General features: G+C 51.4%; 1 pseudogene; it reads right to left on the bottom strand.

The window, feature by feature from the left end:
* Positions 1-7,559: 7,559 nt before the first annotated feature.
* LOC101540405 (serine/threonine-protein phosphatase 2A catalytic subunit alpha isoform-like) lies at positions 7,560-13,320 on the bottom strand (annotated as a pseudogene).
* Between the last annotated feature and the right edge of the window lie 2,477 nt (positions 13,321-15,797).

The following is a 15,797-nucleotide window of genomic DNA, read 5'->3' as shown; positions in this document are numbered from 1 at the left end:
AAGGACATGCAAGTATGTGCACACTCCCCAGAAATGAGCTGGAACGAGGGATCTGTTTTTGGATTTTGGGGGGGCCACACCTGGCTGTTCTCAGAGCTTCCTTCCTCCTGGCTCTGCACTCAGGGATCACTTCTGGTGGGGCTCAGGGAACCATATGGGGTCTCGGGGATCAAGCCCAGATCAGCCATGTCCAAGGCAAGCATCGTGCTCGCTCCACTATCTCTCTGGCCCCGAGAAGGGGAAGGGACGTGGGAGTGAGGATGAGGACGATGATGATTTGGAAAAGCAGAGGAGGTACAATGAAAGGTATCTTCATCAAATGCTTGTTGGGGGGTGGTTTGAGTGAAGTGTCTAAAGTAGCAAAGACACTGCAGCAATCTTGGGACGTGGGGGGCCCAGGAGGAACCCACTGAACCCATCTTTTTCTTCCTGGTGACCCAATAATTCCTCGCACTTGAATGGCTTTGCACAATGCCATTCATGTAGTGTGATGATGGTCCTTATGGGTTGAATCAGTATCACTATTATTATTATTTGCATCAGGGGGTCTGTTTCCCTCCACTGCACTCCTGTGACTGATGATATCCGGCAATACCAACAAGTTTTTCTCCAGGCAAAAGTGTTGCAAACTGAAGAGTTTCAGGCTTATGAAGACCCCAGAGTTAACTCAGTTTCAGAAACAAATTCTCTTATCCCTGTGGAATTGAAGGCCACGCTGAGGAGATGTCTGATTTTGTCTGACCAAATGCTTAAACTCAGCTGGCACGTGCCAGGTACAGACGGGCCCAGGGGGAGCCAGAGATGAAGCCATGCCCAGCATCTGCCACAGCTTCCCAAGTGTGAACATGGGTAAAGAATTAAACTTGGACTCGAAGTCAGAGGACGCTGATGTCTTAAATTTTCTCCATACGGGAATGAGGACTGCAAATGAGAAGGCCATATATGTAAATACAATGCTTGCCAGCTGCCTGCTGCAAAACAGGTAAAACTAATGTCATATATTTTATTTAACCCAATATATGCAATAGTATGGATTAAGTAAAATATGTGCATTAAACACATGAAATACTATGCAATATATGCATACTATGCATATTGGATTAAGGAAAATGAACTGTCACTATAATGCACTGGAGTAGCACTAGCAACAACTCATTTTATTTGGCACTGAATTTTCTAGATCCTAATTTTGAAAATCCGAGTATTTTACTCTCTCCATTTCGGTCGGAAAGGTTTCATTCCGGCCCCGTGTGACCCGGGGTTCTCTCACTGACAAGTTCTAGCCCGAGACCCGGAAGTGGGAAGATTCACGTATTTACTATTAAAGACTGTCACGTGGCTGTCTGGAAATGAGCAGCCCGAAGCTGTTTGTTTTGGTGACTCGCTTCCCCTCCCTTCGGAGAGGCAGGGCTGTGGGGCTGGGCTGTGAGCTCCAGAACTGCCACGTGGCAGCCACAGCGCGGGCTTCGCTCCCGGCCACGCTGGCCACGCTCCTGGCCCCGGGAGGAACGTCCGCCTGGGGAGCCGGGCCCGCTGCCACAGCGCCGACTGCCGGCCGCGCGGCGCAAGAGCAGGTACAGCGGCGCCCAAGTCGGTTCCAACGCAACAGCCGCGCCCGGCCTAGGGATAGCCCCGCCCACCGCCGCAGGCTCCGCCCAGCCCAGGTCACGCTCACTCTCCGCCCGGCCCACCGCAGGCTCCGCCCCCGACAAGGCCACGCCCGCCCGGCCTTCGAGCGCCCCGCCACCACCGTAGGCTCCGCCCTCTACAAGGCCACGCCCATTCCCCGCCCGGCCCACGGAGCGTCCCGCCCTGTTCCCCATCACGTCGACCCGGATGGCCGCGCAGCTCGGCAATGACCACTGCTCCTCCGTCAGTCACACTCGGGCCACTACGCTCCTGCCCCACCCACCGTGCCTCCCGTCCCAGCCCGGTTACACCTGTTTCCCCCTAGCACCTACGTCCCGTCCACTCCCCCCCACGCCCACTCTCCTCTGCACCCGTCTCCAGCCCCTGTCCCCGTCTAGCTGCTCCCAGGCCCCTGCCCTCGTCCGCTCCCACTGCCCGCCCGCCCCTGCTGCTCACCCACTAGTACCCGTCCCCACCTACTACTTCCTCCCCACCCCCGCCTAGATCCGTGGCCCGCCCGCCCCCTGCCCGGGCGCCCTGCCCCCTGCCCGCCGCCCCTCCTGCCGCCCTGTTTACCCGCCCAGTTGGGCGCACGGGCGTGGCGTCTGAGTCCCGGGTACTTTGGGGGTCGCCGAGGGCGGCTTCCCAGTGTTTTCGGTTTTTTTCTGCTCCGTGTGTTGGTCAGGGACGTTCTCTCCCGGCCCCGCCCTCCCGGGTCTCGCCCACTCTCTTTCGGGAAAGCTCAGCCAGGAAGCTCGGCGTTTGCGTTTCAGGAGGCGTGACTTTTAATCCTGCTTGAGTAGAAATCATTGTATTTAATCGGGATGCAGGTGCCCACAGAAGGCCCAAGCAAGGCTGGAACTGACTCCTGGTCTACAGGACCAGTGCTCTGTCCACTGAACCGAGGAGCCCGTTTATCACCTGGCCCGCTGCAGTTCATGGACATTGGGAATGAGCTGCTTTCGCTGGCAGCCTCAGAACTCATCATTTACATCCACCATGTTATAATCATAAAAGCAGCCCTATGTAGAGAAAACTACAACGTGGCAAGTGGAAGAAACGGAATCTCAATGTTCTGATTACAAGACCCCCAAATCATATCTATAGCGAATCAGGCAGATAAGCAAGAACTGTAAGGAAAATGCAAACATAGCCTCATATTCTTATGACACGGTGATAAACTGATTTCTTTAAAAAGCTTCCTATCTCTTATTTCTGTAACAAAGTGTGTCGTTTGGTACTCTCAGGGAAGTTATGGGGGTATCTCTGGTTCTCATAAATTTGATTGTTGCTTATGACTTAATAAGTATATAATGACTTATTTTTAGTGAGTAATTGCATCCTGCTAGAACTTGAAAATAGAGTAAATGAGGTAAATCTGTCCCTACCTCTAGCAGTATTCAGAATTTCCTTTAATGGGAAATAATATTTACCCAATACCCTCTGATAAGGGATTAATATCCAGGATATACAAGACACTAGCTGAATTGTACAAGATAAAAAACCTCCAACCCCATCAAAAAATGGAGAGAAGAGGTGAACAGAAGCTTCCTCAAACAAGAAATACAAATGGCCAAAAGGCACATGAAAAAATGCTACACATCACTAGTCATCAGGGAGATGCAAATCAAAACAACAATGAGATATCATCACACACCACAGAGACTGGCACACATTCAAAAGAACAAGAGCAACCAGTGTTGGCATGGATGTGGGGGAAAAGGGGATGCTCTTTCACTGTTGGTGGGAATGTTGATTGGTCCAGCATTTTTGGAAAACAATATGGGCATTCCTTAAATAACTAGAAATTGAGCTTTCATATAACCCTCAATACCACTGCTGGGAATATATCCCAAGGATGGAAAAAAGCACAGTAGAAATGACATCTGCACCTGTACTTTCATTTTAGCACTGTTCACAATAGCCAAAATATGGAAACAACCTGAGTACCTAAGAACAGACAGCTGGTTAAAGAAACTTTGGTACATCTACACAATGGAATACTATGAAGCTGTTAGGAGAGATGAAGTCATGAAATTTGCTTATAAATGGATAGACATGGAGAGTATCGTGCTAAGTGAAATGAGTCAGAAAGAGAGGGACAGACATAGAAGGATTGCACTGATTTGTGTAATATAAAATAATATAATATGATACTGACACCCGAGGACAGTAGACACAAGGGCCAGGAATATTGCTCCATAGTTGGAAGCCTACCTCATGAGCTGGGGTAGAAGGCAGCTGGAATAGAGAAGGATCACTAAGAGAATGATGGTTGGAGGAATTGTTCAAGATGGGAGATGTGTGCTGAAAGTAGACAATGGACCAAACATGATAACCTCTCAGTATCTGTATTACAAATTATAATGCCCCAAAGTAGAGCGAGAGTATGGGGGAAATTGTCTGCCATGGAGGCAGGGAAAGGGTTGGAAAGGGGGGGTATACTGGGGACATTAGTGGTGGAGAATGTACACTGGTGGAGGGATGGGTGTTTGATCATTGTATGACTGAAACTCAAGCACTAAAGCTTTACAACTATATCTCACAGTGATTAAACAAAAAAAAGTTTTCTTTAAAAGTTTTCCTCCCTTTTTGCTTAAGCAACAGTTTACTGAAGGAGTGAAGATCTGAGCCATCTAGATTTGCTTGTGCATGAAAGAGAGGACTCGTGTGCTTCCTGTTGTTCTATGGGCCACTCAGGGGTGGCCTCTGGGTGTCTGCTGGAGGCCACGTCCTCCAGGATGGCTTCTTGCCCTTCTTTAGAGCTGCTCCCTGGCCTTCTTTCTCTTGAGACAGGGCCTAGCAAGGATCAATCTTTGTCTCTCCGCGTTAGATCTTGGAGAGCAGGGATTGGGATTCATCCCCTCTTGTCCTCCCAGCACTCAGAACAGTGCCTAGAGGTAGGGGCTCCATAGGAGCCGAGTGAGGAGGGGACGTTGCCTCCCATCTCTCCTCCTTCCAGGTTGGCCCAAATACCCTTTCCTTGCTGGTTTTCCTGTTGTCCTGCATGTCCAGTCCTTTGCCCTGAGACTGTGTACCCTGAAGTGTGGTGTTCCTCCTTCCTGTGCCCCAGGATTTTCCCTGTGCCCAGGATCAAGGCCAGCTCCTTTTCTTTTCCCTCCCTCCCTCCCTCCCTCCCTCCCTCCCTCCCTCCCTCCCTCCCTCCTTTCTTTCTTTCTTTCTTTCTTTCTTTCTTTCTTTCTTTCTTTCTTTCTTTCTTTCTTTCTTTCTTTCTTTCTTTCTTTCTTTCTTTCTTTCTTTCTTTCTTTCTTTCTCTCTCTCTCTCTTTCTTTCCTTCCTTCCTCTCTCTCTCTCTCTTTCTTTCTTTCTTTCTTTCTTTCTTTCTTTCTTTCTTTCTTTCTTTCTTTCTTTCTTTCTTTCTTTCTTTCTTTCTTTCTTTCTCTCTCTATTTCTCTTTCTTTCTTTCTTTCTTTCTTTCTTTCTTTCTTTCTTTCTTTCTTTCTTTCTTTCTTTCTTTCTTTCTTTCTTTCTTTCTTTCTTTCTTTCTTTCTTTCTTTCTTTCTTTCTTTCTTTCTTCCCTTCCATACACAGCAATGTTCAAGGATTACTTCTGGCTCTGCACTCAGGAATTATTCCTGGCGGTGCTCGGGGACCGTATGGGATGCTGGGGGTCAAACCCGTGTGGGCCATGCGCAAGGCAAATGCTCCACCGGCTGTACTCTCTCTCTATACCGCCAGCTCCTTTTTTGTCTACACTCCCTCCCCTGCTTCCCTGGCAATTCCAGGTCCTCTTATGGCACTGGAATTTGGTGGCTGCTGCCTGTAGCCCCAGAACTGTGCTTAAGCGGTCCTGAGACTCAAAAGCTGGTCTGTTTCTGGGAAACTGAGGTCAGGGTTGGTCATGCCTCCCTCCTTCCTGTGTCTCTTCCTACCAAGTGTCCTCTTTAAGGACAGTCACACTGGCTTAGCCATCTCAGGGATTTCACTTCAACCACATCACCTCTGTAAGACTGGAGTATTGGGGGGTAGAAATTGATCATAGAATTTGGGGGGATGGGCTCTTACACATGCTCAGGCTATCCTTGGCCTCCTGGCTTGGCAGGACAGTGCTCAAGTTCAGTGCTCCTTGGGCCTAGTAGTCCTGTGGACATCAGGACCAGCTTGGCAGTGGTAGGCGCTTGGCCTCGCCTGTGGCTGACCCAGACCCCATCCCCTGCACCCCATATGGTCCCCCGGGCCTGGTTGGGAGTGATCCTGGATACAGAGCCAGGAGCGAGCCTGGAGCACTGCTGGGTGTGGCTCCAAAACCAAACCAAAATAGTATCTAAAGTTGGTGTGGGGAGGAAAGAGTTTATTCAGGGGCTAGCCACACCTGAACTTGGTGCACTCGGGGTCCCCCAAAGCACCTTACTCGCTGGCTGGTCTATGGAGGACTGGTTGGAGAAATAGGAGAAACTTCGGGCTGTTGACAGAGCTGGAGGGAGTTCTGTCTGCAGGCTGCCTGGGCTGGTGTCATGGGGACCAGGTCATGTGGCTGCTGGTGGTGGCGAGGTCAGGAAATGCACGTTAACCCCGCAGAGTCCTTCCAGGGGCTGGCAGTGGGTCTCCCAGGAAGAGGAATCCCTGTATATGGGGAGCGGGAGTGGTCTAGTGACTGTTAATTTCCACACCCCTGGAATTTGCTACCTCAGTGACTCCATGCCCCGGGAGTCACCAGGAACTGAGAGATTCTGATTGTTGGATCAGGGGCGAATGTGTGGGAGGGGAAGGATGCACTCTTGGTCTCTAGTGGGAAGATGTCAGGGGTGCTGTGCAAACACAGTGCACCGGACAAAGCTGTCCCTCCCCTCCCATGCTGCCTGCCCCCTTCCCCCCCCCCATCTATCCAAGCTGGTGTGTTGGGCAGAGAGATGGCACGTATGTTCCAAGTTCTACCTCCAGCCCTCATGATTGCCCAAGTCTCATGGGGGCTGGGGGCAGCTCTGGAGGCCCTGAGCATTTCCTGATTCCGGCGTTGAACCAGTGTGGGGCCCCTGAACATCCTGAGTGCAGTGTGGGGGCACCCCACCTTTTCCAAACAACAGTAATAGCAGATCGGGTGCTTATTTCAGGGGTGCAGGAGGTTTAGAGATGCGGGCAGGACAGGCGACCCCCAGCAGGAAGCTTGCATCAGACCCTACTTTGTGTGTGTATGTGTGTGCGCGCGCACATGGGGGCGGGGTGTTTCTCTTTTCCCACCCTGGTGCTTGGGGTGCTCTCAGCTCAGCCCCAAGCTCTCATCTCATCACTTATGAATGACAGCCACCAGCACTGGAAAGTGTGACACCAAGCGGAAAACGCACTCAGCTTTCTTGGCCTCGCGTCTCAACTTACTTTCCAAACAAAATCCAGACTGAACCGGAGGGCCAGCGCAGCTTATGCACGTAGACCAGAAGGCAAGTCAAAAGGCCGCTCTGGGTCAAATGGGAGCTCAATTTTTACTTTTTTGAGAAACGTCCATATTGTTCTCCGAAAGGTGAGGAGCAGGCGGCATTCCTGCCAACAAAGGAGAGTCCTTTCTCCCCACATCCACACTAATACCGGTTGATTTTTTATTCTGGCTGTGTGCCAGTCTCTGTGGTGTGAGACGATATCTCATTGTTGTTTTGATCTGCATCTCCCTGATGATTAGTGATGAAGAGCATTTTTGGCCATTTGAATTTCTTTCTTTTTTTTTTTAAGCTCTACCAGAAAACATGCTGCTTTATTAAAACAAAACCCCCAAACCATAAATCTCAATTATATGATTTTACAGTCAGATCCTATTGAAATAACACACAATTCCCTTTTTGCACGCATGTTAATGTGCAGAAAGAACCCCTGAAAAGCACATAGGGCAATCTAACAAACTATACTGTCTAGACAAAAACTAAATCCTGAAATTCATCAAAGTAATGTCAAGAAGTAACCAGAGAGATTATGTAGTGGGCTTGATTTTTATTGTTCTTTACCTAGAATTCTAAAAGTTCTAAAATGTATGTATCTTTTAAATAAACAGCACCATCTTGCCCATTGATACAATTGACATTTGACTTTCTCAGTTCTTAGTTCACAAGTTTATTATGAAAAACACTGCAGTGCTCTTGTGCAGTAACATCGTCTTACGGGTGAGGGGCAGGGGGAGGGAAACAGTCCTGTCCAACTCACCAGGTCCTGACAATAACAAAGAACAACATGAGGCTGAGATTTAAGAAGGGAAATAAACCGAGTACAGACAAATCATACAATTAAATTAAACGGTATCCCTGAAAATAAACAAAACGATTTCAAAACTCACAAGTAGAGGGTAGGCCGTGGTACTTATTTTTAAAAATGTTCATTAAGCTCCAATGATTGTTTGCTGCTATCCTTATCTACAGTCCTGCTGAGTAAAGCTATAGCTAAATGGAAGTTAAATTGTATTCACGAGGTGTTAATGTTTACATCTAATTATCTACAGCCTCTCAGAGAAAGCAAAAGTAACTACAAATAGTGCTATGCCAGAAACTGGTTTTTTGACCAACAATGTCGCTTCAGCATGCAATGAACTGGTTCATTCTAAAATAGTCATGGCTGTTGATGACAAGAGGCTTTGTATTTTTATATGGCACATCTTTTGGTCCATGTGAAAACAAGTTTTTTGAATGTTAACTATTCTCTGGCACTTCGGAGTTACTGTTGCTCTTCCCATTTCCATTAGGTCAATATACGGTTCATGGCAATACTATATAAGTTTAAAATTTCATTACAGTAAGTAGTCTGGGGTACGATGAGTAACATGTGGCTCACCTCTGTGAGGAGCTGGGTCAAACTGCAAGAAAGGGTATTTTAGAGTATCATCAAGTTCCATGATTGCAGCTTGGTTACCACAATGATAACAATAGTTTGGGGCACTGAAAATCATTACTACGTTCTGGTCATGGCACCAGTTATATCCCTCCATCACCAGCTAGTGGGCTCTAGACACCAACGTGAGGCCATTGGCATGATTGAATGTCTCAGAAATATCTTGCCTGAAGGTGTAACCAGCTCCCCGGGGAGATATACCCCAATCACCACGGTCATCTGGATCTGACCACAGCAAGTCACACATGGGACCCTCATGGGGAACTTCTTGTAGGCGGTCAAGTGCTCTGATGTGATCCACTGTATCTATAGATGGTGAGAGGCCACCATGTAGACAGAAGATCTGCCCATCCACCAAGGCAGTGAGAGGAAGGTAGTCAAAAAGACCTGTAAAGTATTTCCAAACACTTGCATTTCCATATTTCCTTCATCATAGAGACCATATACTTGTGTGATCTGTCTGCTCTCATGATTTCCTTGAAGAATAGTAATGCGTTCACGGGAACGAACCTTAAGAGCTACAAGTAGAGTAACTGTTTCAACTGAATAATATCCTCTGTCAACATAATCTCCCATAAACAAGTAATTTGTGTCTGGTGATTTGCCACCAATTCTAAACAGTTCCACGAGATCATGAAATTGCCCATGCACATCTCCACAGACGGTGACTGGACATCGAAACTCTTGCACGTTGGATTCTTTCGTCAGGATTTCTTTAGCCTTCTCGCAGAGGCTCTTGACCTGGGACTCGGACAGCTGCTCGCACTCGTTCAGCTGCTCGATCCACTGGTCGAGCCCCTTGGTGAACACCTTCTCGTCCACGATGCCACCCGCCCCAACCGGCTGCCGCTCCACGCTACTCCCGAGCCGCCTGCACCCGGGTGGGGTGATGGTCCCTCGGCGTTGACGACAGGCGGCTACTCCTGGCAAGGCTCGGCCGCAGGCCACTGCCCCCCTTCCCCGCTCGCTCTTAGCCCCAGAGCTCGGCTCTCTGTAATCGCCATTTCAATTTCTTCTGTGAGAAAGTTTCTGTTCATTTCATCGTCCCATTGGTATATCAATAGAGTAAAAGACTAATGTCCATGGCCAGGGAAAACAGGTTAGGAGGACTGGTCAATGTTTGGACCTATCCACAAGTGTGTGTGGGGCTGAGGGTAGGTAAGGTAGAGAACAGACTGATATGATAATAATAGCTGGGAATGATCATGCTGGACAAGATCTGAGGGTTAAAAGTAGGTAAAGGGATAGTCTTGATAACCTCTCAGTATCAATATTGCAAACCACAATGCCCCAAAGGAGAGAGAGAGAGATAGAGACAGAGACAGAGAGAAATATATATATATGTGTGTGTGCGTGTATGTGTGTATATATATATATTATATATAATATATATATATATGTAGAGAGAGAGAGTGAGAGAGAGAGAGAGAGAGAGAAGCACTTGCCATAGAGAAAGACTGGGGGTGAGGGGATGAGGGATGATGGGAGGGAAACTGGGGACACTGGTCCTGGGAAATATACACGGGTGCAGGGATGGGTGTTAGAATACTATATGACTGAGAAACAATCATGAACGGCTTTGTAAGGGTCTATCTCACAGTGATTCAATAAAAAAGTTTTAAAAAGTTTTGTTTTTTTAAAAAAAGGCCGCTCTGGGCAAACAGGCGACTGTTGCGGCTGCAGTTTAACACTGGAGCCAGCAGGTGGCGCCACGCTCTCGCGCCCGGGGCAGGAGCAGGGTACTGCACCTGAGCGCGCTGCACAGGGGCGCGTGCAACCCAGAGCGCCCACACCCTGGAGCGCTGTCCGGATCCCCGCGAGCAGGTTCAGTTCTTAAGTCTGCCGCCCAGGGACGCCGGCTCTGCCGTGCAGGCACGTTTGCTCGCTCAGTCCGCTGGAGAAGGGCACTTGCTGCCTACAGGCATCGGGCTGCAGGTACCCAGCTAGGAAAAGACTCAACTACAGGGCACCCGGGGCAGGCCTGGCCTCGAAAGCGAACGGGACCGGCTGGACCTGGCGCCCGCCCGGAGCTCGGCTCGGGCCTGCACGCAGAGGGCCCGTGGCCAGCCGGCCCTCCCCGGCCGCGGCGCGCCCTTGCTGGGTCCCGCTTTTCCACGGTTTAAGACAGACCCCGCCTTCCTTTACCTCTGGGAGGAAGGAGGTGAGCTGGGCGCACCTCGCGGGACAAACGGGCCCAGCGGTCAGGACGCGGGTCCTCCTCCGTGCACTCCCAGGGTTGTGTTCATCTGGGGGCCACCCTTGGCGGTGCTCAAGATTCTATCCTGGCGGGGTCGGGGGATGCCGGAGGCCCTGTGCCAGGCAAGCACCCTACCCGCTGGACTGTCCACTCTGGGAATCTGTTTGGATTCGTTTCCTGGTCTTCACACTCTGTAGCTGTTCCGGGGACCTCTCTGGTCCATCCCAACTCACGGAAGGCGAGGGCCCGTGTGGGAGACACAGTGTGGTTTTGCACACAGTGGTCCTGGGGTCTGGCCCAGGGTGGCTTCCAGCTCTGGAGCCTTGGGGATGTCACTTCTCTCCAGCTCAATCATCTCATCCTGATAACTGGGAGGATCGGGCAGAAAGGCACAAGGGGGTCCTGTTCTCCCCATAACCGACGAGGCCTGCAAGGACAGTGGCCAACAGCCACGCCTGCTGTGGAGGAGGGGTTGAAGATGTGGCAGGTGAGAAGGGGTTCACTTTGGGATACCCCAAAGACTCCACCCCTTTTGTTGGCTGGTTCCCCCCCCCCCCACCCCGCACTGGGTCCCCACCATGCTGGGAGGCTGCAGGTTTCCCTTGTCCTGGGCCCAGCCATGTTTCAAACTGTGAGTGTGCTCCTCGTGGGGCGTGCGAGCCGGTGGGAGCAATGGCAGTTACCTCAGGAAGTTCAAAGGCCCTGTGAGGTACAATGAGGAAACCAGGGCACCTAACGCAGCGCCATCGGGAGGCAAACTTGGGTCCATATGAGAAAGCAGGTAGGCAGGAGGCCACAGCCCCAGAGGAGAGGCCAGGCCTTGCCTTTCCGCTTCAGTAGACCAAGTGTCAGGAGGCTGTTCTGGAAGGTTCCACATGAATTGTTTTTTATCATGACTGTGTTTCAAAAGGCCAAGAAACACAGAGAAAAATACAGACACAGAGATACACAAACACACAGTCTCATAGACACAGAGATACATTGACACACAGGTACAGACATAGAAATATACAAGCACACACAGTCTCACAGACACAAACACACACAGACACAGAGATACACAAACACACAGTCTCATAGACACAGAGATACATTGACACACAGGTACAGACATAGAAATATACAAGCAAACACAGTCTCACAGACACAAACACACACAGACACAAAGATGCACAAACACACAATCACATACACATGGAGAAATACAAATAGATGCACACACAGACACATATAGACACACAAAGACACAAATACACAGAGACACCAACACAACAAGACATACACAAACACACACAGAAACATCGTGATACACAGAGATACAGACACACAGTCACACACAAACACACTGAGACACACACATGCTCTCTCACTAGGGGCAGAACTTAGTTTTTATGTTGAGTCACAGACATTCATCATGTCCTAAAGATCCAGGCTGCCTCTGGATCCAGGGCCCAGGACGGGTCTCTGGGCCACTGGAGTTTTTGTTCACATGTTGGGGGGTGCAGAAGTCTTTGCCTGCTGCCGAGGGACCCCTATCTCCCTCATCTGGCTCCCAACCAGCTGTCCAGACCTGAATGTGCTAAACTAGAATTTATTTGTATGTGTTCATACATGTACACGCATGTGGTCATGTGCTTGTGCATGTACTGTATGATATGTACATATATGGCTGTATATATCTGTATGTAAGTGTGTATGTGTGTATCTGTATGCATGTGCGTATCTGTATGTATGCCTATATGAGTATATTTATTTGTGAGTGCCTGTATCTGGCTGTATATGTGTGTGCATGTATGTATCTGATGCATGTGTGTTTATGTGTGCAAATGTCTGTATGTGTGTGCACATTTGCATGCATGAATTTGTATGTGTACATATATGGGTGTATGTTTCTGTATGTGTATGTATCTGTGTGTCTGTATCTGTCTGTATGTGTCTGCATACATGTGTGTGTATGTGTGCTCATGTAACTATGTAAGTGTGTATGTGTGTGGATGTATGTGTCTGTATGCATGCGTGGGTGTGTGTATGTGAATCCTTCAGTGTCGAGTTCAAGCAAGAGCCTGCCAGGGCCAGGGGGCCAGGAGCATGGACAGTCACCCCAGCTTGGAGTTGACAACCGAAATGGAGGCTAGTCTTGGGGAAGAGTCTTCAGCCATGGGACAGGACACTGTCTCCAGGTCCAGGGTGTCAGCTGTCAGATGGGAGGACACTCACTGATGACCGAGCCTTGCTCGGCAGCCTCCCTGGTTGATGTGAGGTGCTCGGAGACTCGCCAGGCAGAGGCTGAACCCTTCTTGCACCGTTGGCCTTCACCAGTCTGACCAGATATTGAGCACACAGCCCCGCCACACACCCCACACTCCCACCGCCCCACACTCCCACCGCCTCCCGCCCCTTTCTGGGGCTGGGACTGCGAGGAGGGCCCTCGCGGCTCACAGAGAGACCCAGGAGCCTGTGTGGAGTCAGGAGGGGGTGCCAAGCGAGCGCAGCCCAGCCTTGGTGTGGGCGTTTCTGAGTCCTGCTTTGGTCTTCACAGATGTTGTGCTGGGGCCTTAGTGGATGCCAGCCTAGGGCGGGCAGACGCCAGAGCCCCCAAGCTGAGCCCCCAGTTTCCCGTGCTGTGTTCAGGCTCCCCACCCGGGCGTGCCTCCGTGGATCAGCGGCATCATGGTTGAGTTGGCTCTGTCACACCTCCAGGACTCGGAACACGGCCGTAAGGGTGCAGAATTGGGGGTGGACAGTGCTGGGATGTCTCAGATGATTCATGATCCGTGAAGACAAGGTGACTAGAGAATGCCCCCATGTGCATTTTACCCCTTTAAAAATGCTGAGTTTTGACTGTGGGGAGCTTTGGGCCCACACTGGGTGGTGCTTAGCGACTTACTCAGTGCTTAGTTGCTCCTGGGGGTGCTCAGGGGACCATGCGGTGACGGGGGTTGAGTGTGGTGTCCAGCTTACAGAGCCTGGGCCCCGATCCACGGAACCATCTCTGCGGCCCCTCACGTCTACTGAACAGTTTATGCCGGGCACCCGGTGACCTGAATGGCTTGGGTAATGGCACTGCTTGGCTGTGTGATTGGACTTTGTAACTGGGATCACCAACATGTGGTCAGAGGCCAGGGCAGGACCAGATGTTGTGGAGCTGCAGGACTGAGCTGGTGGCCCCAGCTGCACACACAAGGCAGCAGTGGGCAGGGGCCTAGGTGCTCAGCACATGGACGAGGGTACCCGGGCAGGTGCACAGTGGGTGACAGAGGGTCTGGCTGCTGTTGACATCACTTCATACCCTAGGGACTATAGCGCCCTTCATCGTCCTGGCTACTGGCCTCCATGTCGTTCCCCAGGACGGCCAGGGAGGCTGGGATGTCAGGAGGCATGTGAGGGTGGGGGTCCCGCCCCCCAGCCTTCCAGCTGGGTTTCCCTTCCCTGGAGTGCCCTAGAGGGGGTCATCAGCTGGACAGCCTTGTCCTGCAAGGCCCCAAGTCAGGGGTCGACATAGGCTCTCACCCCAAGTGTGGAGGAGAGAAGTGCCCAGAGCTGTGGCTTTCAGTGGGGGTCCCTGATGTTGTCGGGGATCATGGGGGAAATGATCTCAAAGGGACTCCCAAAGTGTTTCCCTAAGCTGCCCCAGAGTTCAGTGTGTTTGGATCCTGATGCTGGTTCTGGCTTTGTGCTCCAGGTTGGGTCTCTACTCTTCCCTCCCCCCCTTTCTTCAATTTTTGGGGTTTTGGGCCCCCCCCCCAGCAACACTCAAGGGCTGCTCCATGGCTCTGTAGAGAAGTGACCCCTGGCCGTGGAGGCAGAGGTCAAGCCAGCTCCGGCTCTCTTGCATGGCACGTGCCCTCACCCTGCGTTACCTTTCTGCTCCCAGGTCTCATATTGATTTATTTTTTCCCCAAAATAACAAGGGTTGAACCCAGGTCTTACCCGTGCCAGGCATGAGTTTACCACCGAGTCACGTCCTTGTTCCCTTTGCTTTTTGCAATGAGTTTTGAAAACTGTTTGCAGAGCTGTGGCAACCTCCTGGCTGTGCTTGGCGCCCCAGTGCTGTGCATAGAAAGGGGACGTAGTCCCCGGTGAGTGGGGGCTTTTTAATGTAAGAGAGGAAGTTGTACTGAGTACTTGCTGGGAGCTGGGTGTTGTGCTGGTGTGTGTGTGTGTGTGTGTGTGTGTGTGTGTGTGTGTTTGCTCACAGACATCATACATGATGAGGACACTTTGGCCGCCTTGTTTCATGAGCACTCCATGAAATGGGGGAGGGGGGCAGGGGGGCTCCTGATCTGCAGGGTCAGGGGGAAGGTCCTAATGCAAGGCTTTAGAGCTCGTGTCCCCTCCGTCCGCCTGTCTTGTCTGGACTGGAAAGGGCATTTGGCCTTTGGGGACCCTTTAGTTTTGCCTGCACCAGTTTCGCGGGGTTTCGTGAGGCCCGCTCAGAACAGGCAGGTGTGCTGGGCAGGGGGTGTCACTGGTGTGTGTCCCACTGACAGCAGGAGCCTGCGGCTCTGGGGCTGCAAGCTGACCGTGTGGAGCGGCTGCCCCCATCAGAGCCCTGAGCGGGTCATCTCAGGCCTGGCCGTACCCCGCTCGCCTCACGCTGCATTACCTTTCACTCCCAGGGATTCTCTTTATATTGATTCCCCCCAACCCCCCAAAGTACCAAGGATTGAGCCTGGGTCTTATCAATGCAAGACGTGCGTTTCCCAGGAGTCATCTCCCGGGACAGCGTTCTCGGGGCTGAGGGTTCCCCTCTCTGAGCCTTGGTTTCACCACCGTGACTGCAGAGCCGGGGGAGCCCCACGTTCCCACCCAGGCCTTCTCCTGCTGGCCTGGCCTTTCTTCTACAGTGCGGCCGGTGGCCGGCGCCTGCGGATGGAGCAGTGCTCACAGGGTCCTACCCGGGAAGGGGCGGGGTTGGGATCTGGGGGTGGGGTGGGGGTGTGTGTGAGGGCGTTGGGAGGAGACTTGGCTACGTTCTCCCTTTTCCCTCGCTGCTCCCTTCCTCCCCGCCCTCCCGCGGCACCAGGCTCTGCATTCCGCCCAGCCCGGGGCTCTGTGTTTCGCCCAGCCCGGGATTAAGTGTGCCGGTTCCGGGGCGGCGGAGCGGAGCAGGCTGGCGTTCTGGGCCGCATGTGCTTGGGGTGAG

This window comes from Sorex araneus, chromosome 7 (assembly GCF_027595985.1).
Source record: "Sorex araneus isolate mSorAra2 chromosome 7, mSorAra2.pri, whole genome shotgun sequence".
Lineage (NCBI taxonomy): Eukaryota > Metazoa > Chordata > Mammalia > Eulipotyphla > Soricidae > Sorex > Sorex araneus.
The sequence above is the reverse complement of the archived record's forward strand: the minus strand, read 5'-3'. Positions and strand labels throughout refer to the sequence as shown.